Source organism: Pyxicephalus adspersus, chromosome 5, assembly GCF_032062135.1.
Source record: "Pyxicephalus adspersus chromosome 5, UCB_Pads_2.0, whole genome shotgun sequence".
Taxonomy (NCBI): Eukaryota; Metazoa; Chordata; class Amphibia; order Anura; family Pyxicephalidae; genus Pyxicephalus; species Pyxicephalus adspersus.
The window spans coordinates 79770862-79787468 of record NC_092862.1 but is presented as its reverse complement, the minus strand read 5'-3'; positions in this window follow the sequence as shown (position 1 = coordinate 79787468).

Sequence of the window (16607 nt, the reverse complement as noted above, 5' to 3'; positions counted from 1 at the left end):
TGAAATGTAATCCGCGATCGCTGGTCGCGCGTATTATCGCGCTTCCAGCGATCGCGGATTTCAATGATGAATCAGGGGCACTATCTCATGTAATCATAGATTATTAGGAATGAATGAACGAATTGAACAAACTACCAACCTACCTAAACATAGAATTTTTAAATGCATTACATAAACTATTTATCAAATGGTATGTATAAAATAATTATTTTATAAGAGTAAAACATTTTTGTACATAACAATATAAATCAATAATTTCACAATGAATAACTAAAACTAGTCTCCATAATTCAATTATTATAATTCTACACATTTCACAGACAGATATTCCACTTCATCAGGAACAAGAATCAGGAGCAGGAAAAAAATAATAAATTTATATTATATGTACCCATAAATAATATAAAATCCCATATAAAAACCCATATAAAATCCCATGTTTAGGTATGTTGGTGCTTTAATTATGATTTCAGGGATGCGGGATTGATTCATTTGATAAGTAGGATAACTCTTCATTTAACACTGTAATAAAAATTACTCAATAAGTGTAGTAAACTGTTGCTGTTGCTTATTGGAGAGTTCGTCCCCAAGCCCTCTGATATTAGCCATCCACTGGTGACCTTCAGGTCATAAGGATGATCATGGAGAAATTTTAACAGAAATTGGACTAATTAATTTACATTTACGTAGTAGCCATATAGTATTCAAGTTCCTAGAAATAAGAAACTTTATTCTATTTTTCGCTAATACCTGCTTTTGCAGAATCCAGTGCTGTGATATTTGAAATGTCAATGGATGGATGAGCCATTTATTTACAGGGATCTGCCATGTCCCATGCTGATAGATAAATCCTGCCATAGCAGTCAGGTGTCCCGTGAAGCTTCTGTATCCAGTGATGTACTCATCTGAACTGTCCCTTGCAGCCTCTACTGTCATCCTGTTACCTGCTAGTGCACTGGGGCAGGATTGTGTGTCTTGATGTGCCCTTTTGCCTGATTGTCTGAATCTATGATAACATAAACTCCTCTTAAGTTATGGGCTTTAATCTGCTCGGAGCGTCTGAAACATGTTCCAACTCTTGTCATTCTGAAGGGGTTCAGCGAAATGCTAAACTTTTTGACCACAAACTGCTTTGACCACAAAAATTCCTTCTGTTCATCCAGATAATTATTACTAACTTGTGTCATGATACATGAGGCGATCAAAGAGACCCTTTTATCAATTCGTCCGATAAGAGGTAGCAACCTATCTTCTCCCAGGAAGCAGGTATGTTATAAATAATTGCTCATAGGTTACAATAACTTCTGGTGTTAATATTTTTTAATGCCCCCCCCCCCCTCGAAGCACCCAATTTTTGTTTAAGGATCATAAAAAGTCACATGCGCAAAAATTCTGACAGTGCATAGGCCCAAACAGACAACTGAACAAACAGAGCTAACATGGGCAATTGTGACATGGACAGTAGTTTGGACCTGAAAAACCCATGTTTATTTGCAAGCGCTGGATTTCTATCACTCCCAAATCACACTAGAAACCAATCAGTAAATTATATGCTGCAACAACCGAAAAAATTCCTTAAGATGCATGGGCATGCAATTGTAAAAATCTGTGGGCAAACTGACAATGTTAACAATATATGGGCAACAAACAGACAAGAAACACAAATATCATGGGCAACAATACAGACAATAGTAACATAAAAAGGGCTTACATGAAAAAACAGGAAATATTTCCAATACACAATTAAAAATAGGCAGGGAACAAACAGATAGACAGTCATGACAATACATGAAAAATTAACAAGCAGTATATAACAACAACAACTGGGCAAAACAAGTTGTGACAAAAAAGCAATAATCAAGTAAGCAATAACATACATTGACAAATAAATGGCAATCCTGACAATCTTGTCTATCAATGATCATGAACTGCAAATGAGCCCTCAGAACAATATGTGTTTTACAAATCGGCTATCATGAACATATTATCATCCTTTATATAATAAGCACCAACATATTGTACTTTACCAATTCAAGAAAGGGGCAATCTTGACATATAATTATATAATATGACAGTACATAACAAAAAACAAGCATCATTCAAGGAGAAAGGGGGGGGGGGGGGGGGACGTGTGGCTTTCTACTATCTGTGGGGTTTGGGAAATTTAGTATTATTTTACTTGCAGGGTCTATGTCAGGCAAAGACAAAACCTTTACTATAAAAAAATTTGATCAGGTAGGTTCTTTTTTGCATGAAAGTCAGTTGATGTCTCTTCTCCAATAAAATGAATTTACTGCCTGAATGCAAATTTTATATACCCTCACTTGTCCCCGTTTGTGGCTGCCTCCTTTTCATCTCCTCTTCTGGGTTTTGATTTTCAGTTATCTAAATTGGCCATGCTGGGATGACATAACTGTCATGTAGTTCTTTCAGTCCCGGCAATTCCGGCAGTCCTGGCATCATATCTTGTCAGGCAGATGTTTATGCGTTTTATTGCAGAAAAGACATTGGGCCTAATTTATTTAAAGCTTTCCAAGGCTGGAGAAGATACACTGTAATCAGTGAACCTGGGTTATCCAGCAATAGATTTCTAAGTATTTTAGTATTTGTTAACAAATTATTCTAATCCTTAATCAGAACCATTCCAGGTTTGCTGTATCACCAAGGTTCACACATAAAAGTGTATCTTCTCCAACATTGGGGAGCTTCTATAAATCAGGCCTATTGTCTGTTCCTAAACTATTAATCAATAATTTATCTGGAAAACACAAGCACTGTGCACAACAAACAATACCACTGTCAGACTTCCTTAGCAACGGATCCTAGCCAACATAATAGATCTTTTAAAAAAAAGCACAAGTTTTTTAAAATCCCATTGCCTTTCAATCTAAGTATGTAATACAGCAATATTTAGAAAGCAGCCTTTAGAGTAATTAGGTTTGACCGGATTTCCCATTTTTTTTACCAGTTTATGAATAAAAATTAAATGCTATGTAAAAATGAACTGAAAAGACAGAGAAGACAGTGTAGTAAATACAAATAAATGGGGTTTGTCATTCATTGTCATTCATTATTCAGATATTTTCCTCAAAGAAATGTGACATAAAGAAGGAGAAATCTGGATGAATTAAGGAAATTTTAATAGTTTAACTCTTTAAGAAAAAACATTTGCTTACAGAAATGGCACAAAAATTTTTCTTTTTCTTTTTATGGATAACAAAGTATCACATACTTCTCCGTACAAAAGCTCATGCTGATCCTTTCTTACATTTTGTGCTAATTTAGGTATAAATCTATTAGCAGATATAACTGACTAGACACTTCTTCATGATTATTGCATTCCAGTGAATTATAATGTTAGTTGTGTCAATGCTGGTAATTCTCAGAATTCATCCTTGACATGAACCAATGTATGGTTGGAGTAAAACCATAATAACATGGTGCCTGAATTATCTTAAATAAACAATGAGTAAAGTTATCCCAAAGACAAGAATCCAGATGAATAAAAACATGATATAGAAACTGACTAAGAACAGAGATCTCATGTTTGGCATATTTATTTGCACATAAATCTTTTTCTTAAATTGCCCCATGTAACACTACTTTTACAATTTCCTAAGCTAAAAAATAGCTATTAGAAACAAATAGGTTCAGTTCTTGAATTGTTAGTACTTGCCCTCCATAAATCATATCATTAAAAAAAGTGTCCTAAGGTGAAAAACATAAAAGACTTTATTGTTCCAATAGCCCACTGATGACACACATATTAACCATGCCTATTGTGCTCAGTGCGTGGGACTCTCCAGTGTTAACACTCTTTCATTGCTTAACCATTAACTATGTATTTTAAGATGAATCACTGAAACAATTCAGGCTAGCTATACAGCCATATGATTCAGTAACTCCCCTTTATTGCAGTTAAACTTCTTTATTTATAATGTTAATTGTAACATATGCTTTCAATTGATTTACTGGTGTGAGTAGAAGGCAAGGTATTGAAAGTGAGCCAGGAACATAAATTATTGTTTTCCTATGCATATAAAGATGATGAATGACAGGCTTTTCCATCCACTAAATTACTATCTTTTACTGTTAGCTGTACCTCCTGTTTTATTTTGTTTGAGTGTTCTAAACATTCCTGTCTGATGATCAAGGAAGATATTCTGCATACCTTAATCATACGTGAAACAATATTACCTCTTCTATTTGGATATTTATGTTTTTTATAGCTGAGAATTATTAGAAACCAGTTACTTATTTATATTATACCTTTTAGTAATTAGGTGATAAAGTACACATTTAAAAACACTTCATGATTTAATACCATAGGCAGCTCCTATGCATTACGTTGATTATGTCACCTAACCAAATGTTATGCCAACAATTTACCATAACTGATAGTGTGATAATATTGACACACAAGGCTGCCTTTAAGGAGGTAGAAGCAGTAGTGCAGTATTTGGTACAATCCAAAGTGGCACATGATTCATGAAGGCTGGCAGTAGACACAGGGTAACCGGAGATGTCCTACTTCGCTGCCCGGTTAGGTGGAATCATCTCTTGCTCAACAGAAGCACTAGTTTCCACAAAGGGAGGCAGTGGCATGGGACACAGATTATAGACAAGTATTTAATTCACAGAGTATAGGCACCCTCCCTACCTCTACAGAATACTGGTGCTCCTTTGGGCTATAATTAACCATGGTCCCTTTGGCAATACACACTTTCTGCAGCAAGAGTGTTAAACCACTGTTTTGAATGATGTTGCTGAATGTTGCCACAAAGAGACATTCTTTCTCCTATTCCTTGTTACAAGTTATTCATACATAAGGCTTGACAACCATTATCATAGATAAGAGAACACATATTTTAGGATCTCCCTACCTCTCCTAATGCAAAAAGTTACCACTGCAAGTGGGTACAATTGTGTTCATAAATATGATTTCTTCAGGCTAACACATGAAATCACAAAAAATGCAAAACACTAATGCAGCCTGTAGGAGGCATCCATTCTAAGCATTTATTTTGACATAACACACAAAGCAACTACTTGGAGAATAGCCATTTATTCTTAGAAGCATCTATCAGTTAACTGACAGATTACTTTTCAATAGTTTAGAGGAGCAACAATCATCTCTGGTCAAGTATTAACCTGTCATTATTTTCATGCTGAAGAATAAAAAATTTGTTTTTTTTAAGGATGTTTAATATCGCATTAGTCTTCTCTCAGCATTATAATTTAAATGAATAAAGTTGCCCATCTGGAAATATTTGCATTCATTACCAGTCAAATTAAAACTGAGATAATAATATTTTATTATTGTAATGTTTTGGTAATTATAATTAAAACATTTTGAATATCATTTGTAAAAAAAATTGTACTTAAAATTAGATATACACTTTCATGGGCTATATTTGCATTTTAAGGCCTAAATACACCAGTATTAAGACTGGCAATGATCACTAACTCTAAGGCCTGACTAAATAAACAAGTCACTTTTTTGTAGGATGCTCTCTAAGACATTGCTGTAGAATATAATCTGTGTCAAATGCAGATAAAAGCACATTTCCTTTCATTTCTTTCCCTGATTAAACCCTCTGTTGAGAGAGTATTTGATAAACTAGGACAATACACCCTCATGCCACACAGGGTTTACACATCCAGGATCCTTTATGGACAGCGGAGGAGACACACATGTTTGCTATACCTTTTATTTTAGAGGGGGATCCCATGAGATCTCATGATTTAAAGAAAAAATAAAATAAGCTTTAGGCATTTTAAAAGTTATGTAAAACATGTACAAGTATTTTAGTCATATGCTAGTAAATCTTTTTAAAGTATATTGAGTATATGATCTAAAATAGGCAAAAAATGCATCTGGAGCAATTCCAAGCTAGTCTGTTTAAATAAGTTTTAATGGGCAACTTTTGAACGCAAAACCCAAAAAAGAAAAAAAAGTAAAAAGTAAATCTTAAAGGGTAAATAAACCAAGCCAAATGAAACTAGGATTGAACTGACAAATGAAAAATTAATATTAGACCCCCATGACCCTTGCAAAGATGCTTGTCAATGTATGACAGCATACGTGCCACTAATTCACTAACAAATGTAATTTGAGCTGCAGCACAATCTGATTGTATACCAGGTATATGGTGGTGTACTATACTGTGATATTAAATATGGTAGGTAATTTACAGTCACAATTTTATGTAGAACAATATTGCATAAAATGTGCACAGAATTAATTGTAGTAATTGTTAAAAAAAAACTGTGAAATCCATGATACAGGAAATTATATTTGCATGAACATGAGGGTGCAAATGTTTCTCTAATGTCCATATACTACTTCATATAGTATCTGGAAAATATTTATTGTAATACCGAATATCCCTAGTTGCTGCTTTATTTTTTCTAAAAGTATCATTTATAGAGTTATTGTTTGCATGTTTGGTGCACATACTTTTTATCCTTCGATCAACAAATATGCTTCTTTTTACATATATTGTTGGTGTTTTTGTGTCTATGGCTGGACCGCAAACACGTATATACGTTACTTTACCTTGGTAGTTAGGCACAAAATAAAAAGGACTGAAAGGAGTGCATTGGAAATCATTGTACTCTTTAGCTGTGCAGTTAAAGTGAAGTATTCGAACTCAAAGCATATATGTAAAATATTGCAATGTACCAATCCATAGACCCAGGGGACACATTGGGCTTATTTTTTTCTGCCCTCTTTACTCCTTAATTTCACCTGGTTTTCTTGAGAAAACCATACTTCCTTTGCTCAGGTGGCTACATTCACTTTATTTATGGAGAGAGTCATGGTTTCTGTTTGAAATACAAACACATCTTCATCTGCATTACATGGAGGACCAAGGAAGTTGCTAGTTTACAGAAGATAAATTAAAAGTATAATAAGATTTAGCTTTTAGTTTACCTCGCAGGAATTACAAGGATGCTCCATTCTGGCAAAAAGCTGTTTCTGTACTTACTTTCTGTAAGGTATTTTTACATTACCATGGTATTCCTATGTAGCGATGTTCTGTTATGATGTTGTTTTCAAAAATGTGATTTCCCTTTAAAAATGTAGCAGAATTTAACATTTAAAAACAGTTAGCAACGTTAAAAAGAGAATTAATGAATGGTAGTGGTGAACTTGCACCACAAACAATTTTTATTTTTCACAGGCTATATTGTGGAATGAAAAAAAAACAGACCCATACATCTTACAAGTATGCAATGGGGGTACAAAATTATATGTTTCTGACATTGACCCCTTTGTAACATATTCTTTTCACACTGACTAAATGTAGATGTGTGCCTAGCTGTTAAACCTAGAAGCACTTGAAACTAAACTATGTTTAGACCCTTTTTTCTGCAACTCTTGTGGAAAGGACTCTTACATTTATTGTAAGAAGATGAAGTGGTTTCATGGGAATAACTTTTCTATAAATATTTAAAAGTTAGATATATGCATAACATTTGTTTAAACAAATATAATTAATTCAAAAGACAATAAAGTATTTTTCAAACTATAATGATGTTAGTCAATTCAAAAGACAATTGAGATAACTATCTTGTCAAAATTGATATGCAAATAGAGTGAACATGGTACAAGACATTAGTAAATGGGATCTGAATCTGGAATGGCTGGATTGGCTCAGCTGATTGGCAGCAGGTGGGGATGAGTGGAGAAAATTTTTAAAATACTTTTGTCATAGCACAACTTAGCCGAAGTGGAGGAAAATAAACTTAATAAATTATATGCACACACTACATTACTGCAATACATGCACATTTTTCCCTTTAAACAACATAAAAATACCTGTTGATGTGCCAGTAACATGTGCTTCCTTTTTTCTTTGACATACAGTAGGTACATTTTATCAGCCCTGTCTTTTGTATTTCCATTATATTGCAAAGACTTCTTCTCTGTTCCATAACCCTTCTTGTGTACAGGCAAAGTAGACACAGATATTAACTTAAAAGATGTCTAGTATTATCATCAGGTATTTTTGTATCAAACAGATACAAACTAAGAATACATATATTAATCTACTTAGCAGACCAACATAAAATAAAAAAGTAATTTTATGGTTGCTCCTAAAAAGCAAAAAAAAATATTTTCACAGTTTTCAAAAATCTTACACATTTCTCATGAAATTTCAGTTAAATTAAATTGCTTACATTTTGATCCTCTTCAGTTGTTACCAGCATACCGATTCCACAGTGGAGGATACCTGATGTTATCCATCCACTGGTACAGATTTCCTTTGTTTCTATAGTGTTTTGAATCAGTCAGGTCTGCCACACATTTCTTAGGATACTGTTATTACAGTATGAAAAAAATATCTGAACAGTTACTGTACGAAAAAGTATCTGAAAATGCAGCACTGGTACCATAACTCAGTCTGAGGTAATAAAAATGGCACTTGTTTCTCCCTGAAATGTAATAAAAAGTACTATGGCTTCTGGATTCCTGGCAAGCAGAGTTTGATTTCTGTGATGAGGACAAAGCATAACTTTGAACATTGGGGAATATGCAGTAATTGTTATAGAATGAGGTAAGAAAGGAACATGATTAAGGACTCACCAGTAAAAGTATTGAGTGGGGGGAAGATCAGCAGAAGAAGTTTGATTTCACTGCTTTGAGGGCATGGAAGACTAAATGTTAAAGATGTGCCCCCGTGTGTAACAGAAGAAACACTCTCCTGTTTAGGAATATAAATAAACTGCTTGCAGATCCCATTTACCAAATAATAATGTTAATCAAATCATAAAACAATTAGACAACTTTTAATATCTATCAGGTTTATTTGATTGGGGCCTGGTACTGTCTAACTTCAGTCCACTACTGATGGTGGCCCTGCTTGTAAATAAACATATTATCAAATATGTATAGATAAAGTGCTGTAGAAAATACACAATACCAGTAATTTATACTCAACTTGTGATGAAAAAAATATGTGGTTTCCACAGTTAACGCCCTTCCAAAAATGCTTGCTAACTGTCTGCTATGCACACCCAGTGCTTTGTTCAATACTTACTTTGGCAAAAAACTGTGGCAAGTATACAGACTGGAAAATTCAGAGTTTATCCATTAATGTGTTGCAAAACAGAGGGGTTGATTTACTAAACAAGTTTAGGCTGTTCAGGTATCAAATGAAATCATTGTAAAAAGGAATTTTCACTTAGCATAACTTATTGGGTGAGGTAAAGCTCTGTTGACAACCAATCATTTGCACGCAAAACTCATGACCTTTTACATTTTCTTCAATTTGATTGGGTATTATTTGCAAAGTTAATCTTCATTACATTCAATAAACTAAGTGAATTATCCTTAGCAGAATCACAATTCATTTCTTAGGTGAACAGCCTAAATCAATCCCTGTGAAGTGAAACAAGAGGAATGACAGTTGGAAGGTAAGGTTTTTATAACAAGAGGTCAGAAATGGCAGCCTTTATAATTTTCTCATGGCAGGTTTCCTTTAAGTGACCAATAATTATTAACTTGGAAATCAGCCAAATCCAGGAAAATTTCCAAGTTCATACAATATTTAATTTTAAATTACACTCTTTTCTTTTATAAAAGTAACTATATATATATATATATATATATATATATATTTTGTATAATACAATTCCATTGAATTATTTGAGAATAGAAATCCTCGGTAATATGCCAGTCAGGCTATTGTGCAAAGATATGCAGAATAATTTAGAGATTGTCAGTCTGAAGTAAATCAGGATATGTCAGTCTGACTATTTTTTTTAGAATTACCAACTCTAGATTTATATGTTTTAGACACTAATGGGAAAACAGAAAAAACACGAAGCACTTTCAGACATCCTGTAGACCCTCAATTTGTCTACTTTCTGACTTATGATTTATTTTTTTCTAGATTCCACTGTCATTGATTTCAGTTACACCCCCTTGAATTCTGCTGTAACACCAAAGATAGTGAAGACAATAGCAGCTTCCTTTCAGCTGCTGAAGGTCAGGGAGAGTGTTGGAAGGTCACCATGAGTTCATAATAATACAGGAGAGGTAAAATGGGTTTAGTAAGGCAAACACTATGTAAACCCAGATCCATCTTCATTCTTGTAATTAGACTACTCCATGCTTGTAGAATAGTGTTGCTATGAAACACACTGGCAAATAGAGGCAAATTTGAGGACTAGTTATTTAAGTAGTGGATCTATTGTTCCTAGCTGTGTAATTTGTGATCAGGAAGGTAATAAAACAGCATGCCCATTAAACAGCCAGGGCTGAATTTGAGGAGACCCTAACAGTGATAGTTTGCAAATAGAGGCAGTAGTATTCACCCTCATATGAACCAAAGTTTATGAAAAAGCTTAATGTGCTGGCACTTGTTTAACCTTTAGGAGGTTGGAAGTTAGGAGAAAAAAAATTCAGAGCTAAATAGAGTTAATGAGCCTTCACATATGGTCCTATTCCCATTGTTGCAACAAAGGTGAGGGAAAACGGAGTAGAAATGAGACAGGAGGTGAAAAGGAAACACCATTAATATCAGGCTGTAAATTCTACAAAACATTAACTTCATTACATGGCAATTACTATCTGTAATTGGCATAAAGGAAGAGTCTACTTTCTCATCACTTACTATCTGTGTTGTACTCAGCACTTTTTCCTCCTTTGCAAAGGTCATTCCTCTGAATAGAGACCACAAGTTAATGTGAGTAAGGAATACAGCAGGTTTTCTCTCCTACATAAAAGGAAGTAATAATTAATTGCAAAACAGCATCTATTAAAGCTTTTGTGACAACACATTAAACAACACAGAAAAATGACAGCACCCGGGACTATTAACGAAAGAGTTTTAATGCACTTTGACCTCTTCCTTGTGACTTCTGAAGTCAACAAAGGTACATAATAAAATAACATTGTTCAGGAGGAATAATGTCATATGAATTTTTCTGTTGGCATTCATTTGATCACTGCTGTTTGTAATGTGTTTTATTGTGAATGTGTGCAATTAACAAACAGTATCGGTATTTGCTGCATAAATCAACATACTTGTTTAATGTTTTTAATAAATGTCTCAGTAATTATACACAATAAATACTTTGTAAACAGCAGGAACCTGTTTTATCTAATGAATAAAGCATTATGTATGTATTTATAAAAAAAATAACAATGCTTCAAGGATTTCACATTTCTTTGGCAGTCTATCCTAAGCCTTTGGCAGTCTATCCTAAGCATTTTACATCTATGATATTTTAAATACAAACCTTAGATAACTTCTCATTTTAGCATTCACACACCTAGTGTAAGTTACCTATGTAAATGTACATCTATGAATAGGATTTTTTGTTTCATAAAGGAAGTCTTTACACTTCACAACATTTTGCACCAAAACAGTGGATGTTACCCTTGGGCATGCATTAACTCCCACTTGCTGACACAATCAGGTAATAGCACTGTAAGACAGCCTATTTTAGGTGATTTGTTTCACCAGGTGCATCTTCAAAGGCTTGGCAAAGATTTTCTGATCCAAATGACACCTATACCAAGATGTACAATTAATTTGAAAGGATTCTACAGAAAGCATTGTCACCAAATTTATTTATATAAGATGTTGTTTATTTTTCAGTTAATATTCTAAATACTGCTAAACCCATCATGCAACCTAAAAAGTCGGGAGTGTTTGAGGCATGGTCAATAGTCTATATGCTAGTGAAAGCAAAACATTTGAAAACACATGAAACTGTAATTATTATTATTATTATTATTAATAAACAGGATTTATATAGCGCCAACATATGTAATTGTACTATTATTTCACCCATACAGCTGTTTAGACAAGAATGAAATATACAAAATGACAATGATATAACCCATAGCAAAAAATTTAGTAATATGTATAGACTGGTTTAATTGACAGTTTTAGTTGACAGTGATATGCATATATACACAGCTTTTTATGCTTTTGTCTTATTACAGCTTAGTTTATGATAATATTTAGGGCAAAGACAATTAAAACCAAATGTAAAAAATATAATGGGTGCTATACTGTCGTCTATATAGAAGCTGTATGATACTACAATAGCGTTAAAAACTTGTTGTAGATGCTATCACTACATATCCTTTTCATTAAATGAATTTTTAACTATTAAAAGTATGGCTGATTGAAAAGACAGGAAATGATCAGCATAAACCTTTTGTTCTAGACCTACATGGTGAAGGCGGGCTGAAGTATGGATAGCTAATTAATGCTACAACTTGTGTAAAGGCCTTTAAATTAAAATACTTATAATCCTACCATGTATTCCAGGACTGCCAAACATGAAAAAAGCAATGCTGTTGTGAATCCTAACATTAAAATGTTCTTATCCTTTAACTTCAAAAATGGAATTAGGAAACCTATGGGTGGTGGGAAATCTATTTTCCACATCTGCAAAATGGAATGTCTTGAAGATGAAAGGATGTGTGCAGTAGGATTTAGAAGACAGGACTAAGATGATAAAGCTAGCCAATAAGATGACAGAGCAACAACACCTATATACAAGTTTTAGGTATATAGGTGTATAAAATCTATGAAAATATAACAGCAACCTTTCAGACGTGATATGATCACAAGTCCAGAAAATATGGAATTGAGAACCTTAAACCTGAGTTCTGATCTGAGGTCAGAATAGTTCCGATCTACAATAGAATCAGCTCTGATTGGAACTATCCTACCACCCCTACTACCCAATATGCAGTATCCTGCTGGAAGCAGCAGTGTGTACACTGCAGTCAAGAAGGCATAGCAATGGTCAGCAACAATAATAAGGTAGGCCATGGTATTTATAACAATGCTTGTTTTGTACTCATGACCCAGAGTTTGCCAAGAAAATATCTTCAATTCCAATAAATGCCCATCACCAACCTGAACTATTGATATAAGGCAAGATGAATCCATACATTTTAAATTGTTGACACAATATTTTATTATAATATTACATAGTATTTATATAGTGCTGACAAATTACACATCGCTTTACAAAGTCCACAGTCATTTTTGTAACTGTCCCTCAAAGGGGCTCACAAACTAATGTCCCTACCATAGTCAAATATGTTTAATGCAGTCTAAGGTCAACTTTGAGTGGAAGCCAATTAACCAAACTTCATGTTTTTGGAATGTGGGAGGAAACTGGAATACCCGGAGGAAACTCACACAAACACGGGGAGAACCTGAAAACCTCATGCAAATAGAGTCCTGACCGACAGTTGAACCTTGGACCCAGAGCTGCAAAGACTAACTTCTGAACCACCATGCTGTCTAATATTTTAATTCAATACAATCTTCTCTTGTCCAACTTTGGTGAACCTGTTTTATCTGTAACTTTAGGTGCTTCTTTTTAGCTGACAGAAGTAGCTTCTGGTGTAGTCTCCTATTGCTGTAGCCTAACTGCTTCAAGATTTGACATGCTTTACAAATGTGTCAAATGTGTGACATGTGTTTGAGATGCTGTTGTGCATACCTCATTTGTAACATGTTCTTGTATGTGATACTGCTGTTGCCTTTCTATCCATTTGATCCCATTTGTCTATTCTTTTCCGGCCCTTGGAATGAACAACGCAGAATGCTTCTTCATACATCAGCCTCGCCCCTCAAGACATCTAAACCCTGCGCCAAATAGACTAGACTTTGCACTTCATCATGCCTCAGGAATCCCAGAGGGAACCTGCAGAGACGCAAAGAGGCAGTGCTATGTGGTGCATACCAACCCTTCTTTAACCCCTGGTACATTCTATACTCTTCAATCCTAGACCTACCCCTGAGGATGCCAAGCTCTTTAGCGAAATGCATGGGGATCTAAACTAAACTTTAAGGTGGCTGCAAATTTAGGTTTGAATGTTAATTGATGGACTATAATACTATTTTGGGCATTGAATAATTCTCAAGTAACCTTGTGTTGGACTATGCTCTTATTAGTGCCACCTAGTGGTCAGATTATTTTGACATTGTATTCATGCATCATTATATGTTTTGTATGCTATGTTTCACATAGTAAAAAGCCTTTGCACATTTTGATGCAAAAAAGCCCTTTGCCTTTTTTAGTTATATTTTTAAATTTATTTTTGGAGTAGGCAAAACAAAAATAACTCTTACTTATATCATATTAGTGAATGACTTCTCTACTCTTCTAATCTATACAGAAGGGATTCAGGGATTTCATTTTAGAAACGTTGGAGCATAGCTAGCCAAGGCACCCTGGACAGGGCTTGGAGCTAATTGAGGACAGATAAGAATTAGAATAAAAAACTTGGGGAAAGTATTTAGGAAAAGAGTACCTTCAGGAAAGCGCTTTTAGATAAATGAATTTAGGGAAAAGTGCTTTTTGAAAACGTGCTTCAGAAAAAGTACTTTTAAGAATGTGCTTTTGGGAAAAGTGCATTTGACAAGGTGATTTTGAGAAAAAGTGATTTTGATGCTTGAGAGAAAGTACTTTGGAAAAAGTGCTTAGAAACAGTGTTAAGTAAGGGAAATCACAGCAATGATTGTATGTTATATACAGGCATTTTTTTTCTCATTGTGGCCAATAAATTAAAAAGTCACCTGTTTTCTCATCTTGTGACTTTAAACTAAGTGAAAACCAGAAATTATTTTCAGTTATACGCAGGAACTTTTTTCCCATAGTTGCTTAAACATTCCACTGTTTTTTCATTTCATTCAGGTGTTAAAATTAGGAAAAGTTTCTTGTATCTCAGACAGAGATTCCCCTTACAACTACTATTCAGAAAGGGCATAGCAAAGTAAACCATTTCAACTGTTTTGTTATTCACCACTTGATTCAGTAAGTAGTGAACTCCTACATTACAGCTAACCAAAGTTGAACATTCCCCCATTAAATTACCCGCAGGTCTCTGGTTTAATAAGTCTGTAAGAAAATGTAATTTTTGATCACATAACATGACACATAACAGGAACTTTAACTGAAGTAGAAGCTGGGTCTACTGTACACAAAACTAGAAATGAACACATATTTTAAAATACTGAATAACAATAAAGTATCTAATAAATTTACAAAATGTTTGAATGGAATTAACACAGTACATTCATAAACTAAATACCATAAAAAGCAAGGTAGTTATGTCAAACAAAGGCATAAATCTTAACCCCCTAGCATTCTAATTCTGTCAGTTTTTTGATGCAAAAAGTGATCCTATTTTTTTTGCATAAAAATTTTTGTTTATATTGTGGGCCTGTAATTCTTAGGAATAACTCCCGGGTATAATAATTATATTTATTATATTAGAATCATAAATTATATTATAATACATAATTTTAAATCTTTATTATAAAAAATAATGAAATATTAGACCACAACAATGTAATTTTTTTTTTTTATCAAAAATTTCTTACAGACATTTTCCAAACGAGGGTGCAATATTATTGATAAATAATATTATAAATATATGCACATTTTAGAAAAAGAAAATATTAACTTTTTTAGTAGACATCCCGAGTGTGGTAGATTTTAAAGCAGGGTGCTGCACACAGTCCAACATCACAGTCAGGACAGTAGAACCTGTCGACACCTCCCATGGTGTTGTTGTAGTCAATCACCACGTGTGGCATCATCACTTCTTTCCCACGTTTTGTGTGTACCAGAACGATGGAGGCATCATGGACGGTACTCATCAGGCACACATCTTTCTTGTCACGCCATCTCAGGGCCATCATTTTGCCTTTCTGCCAGGCAACAATTTCTCCTGTCTTCAGCTTCCCTTTAGCAAACAGTGCTGGCAGGTTGCGCCGGTTAGCCCTAACGGTTCCATATGCATCTATTCTGTGTCGCAGAAGGAACTCATAAAGCTCAGGAGAGGTGTAGAAATTGTCAGTTGTGACACAATACCCCTGACCTAGCAATAGCTCAATGAGGGATAGCACTGAAGATGTTGTCAATCCATAATGACTGTATCTGGTGTTGAACTGTGTCCCTTTTCCAGTGTACAGTACTGTATTCCAGATGTAGCCAGATGAGGATTCGCACAGCATATAGGTCTTCCAGCCAAATCGTGCCCTCTTTGACGCAATGTACTGCACCCAGCCGAGCCTTCCCTTTTAAGCCATTAGACTTTTGTCAATGCTGACATCTCTTTCTGGCACATAGGTTTGCTGGAAAGTTTGTAGAATCATCTGAGACACTTCCCAAATTTTCTTGAGTTTTGGTGCAGGAGGGGTAGTCTCATCAAATTCCTCATTGTTTGCGAAGTGCAGGTACTTCATTATGAGGGAAAAGCGATATTCAGGCATGACTGTGCCAAAGAATGGAGTGGCAATCATTTTGTTCTTGGACCAGTACCACTTCTGCACGGGTTTGCCCACAACTCCCTGCAGGATCACCAAGCCCAAAAACAGCCAAATGTCATCCTTGGTCACAGGTTCCCACTTTCTGCTTCTTGCAAACCTCAGGGGTGGAGCACCTTGTTGTTGTCCGGCGTACCTGCATAAAACAAAATAAAAAAAGTATTTTAGGATATGTTCTTTTATAGTGTCAAGGTAATATGTCAGCAAACAAAGAGCAGCATATATGTTTGCATAAAAAATAAATAAATTTAAAGCTAGCACAGAGCAGCACACATGTTGGCAAAA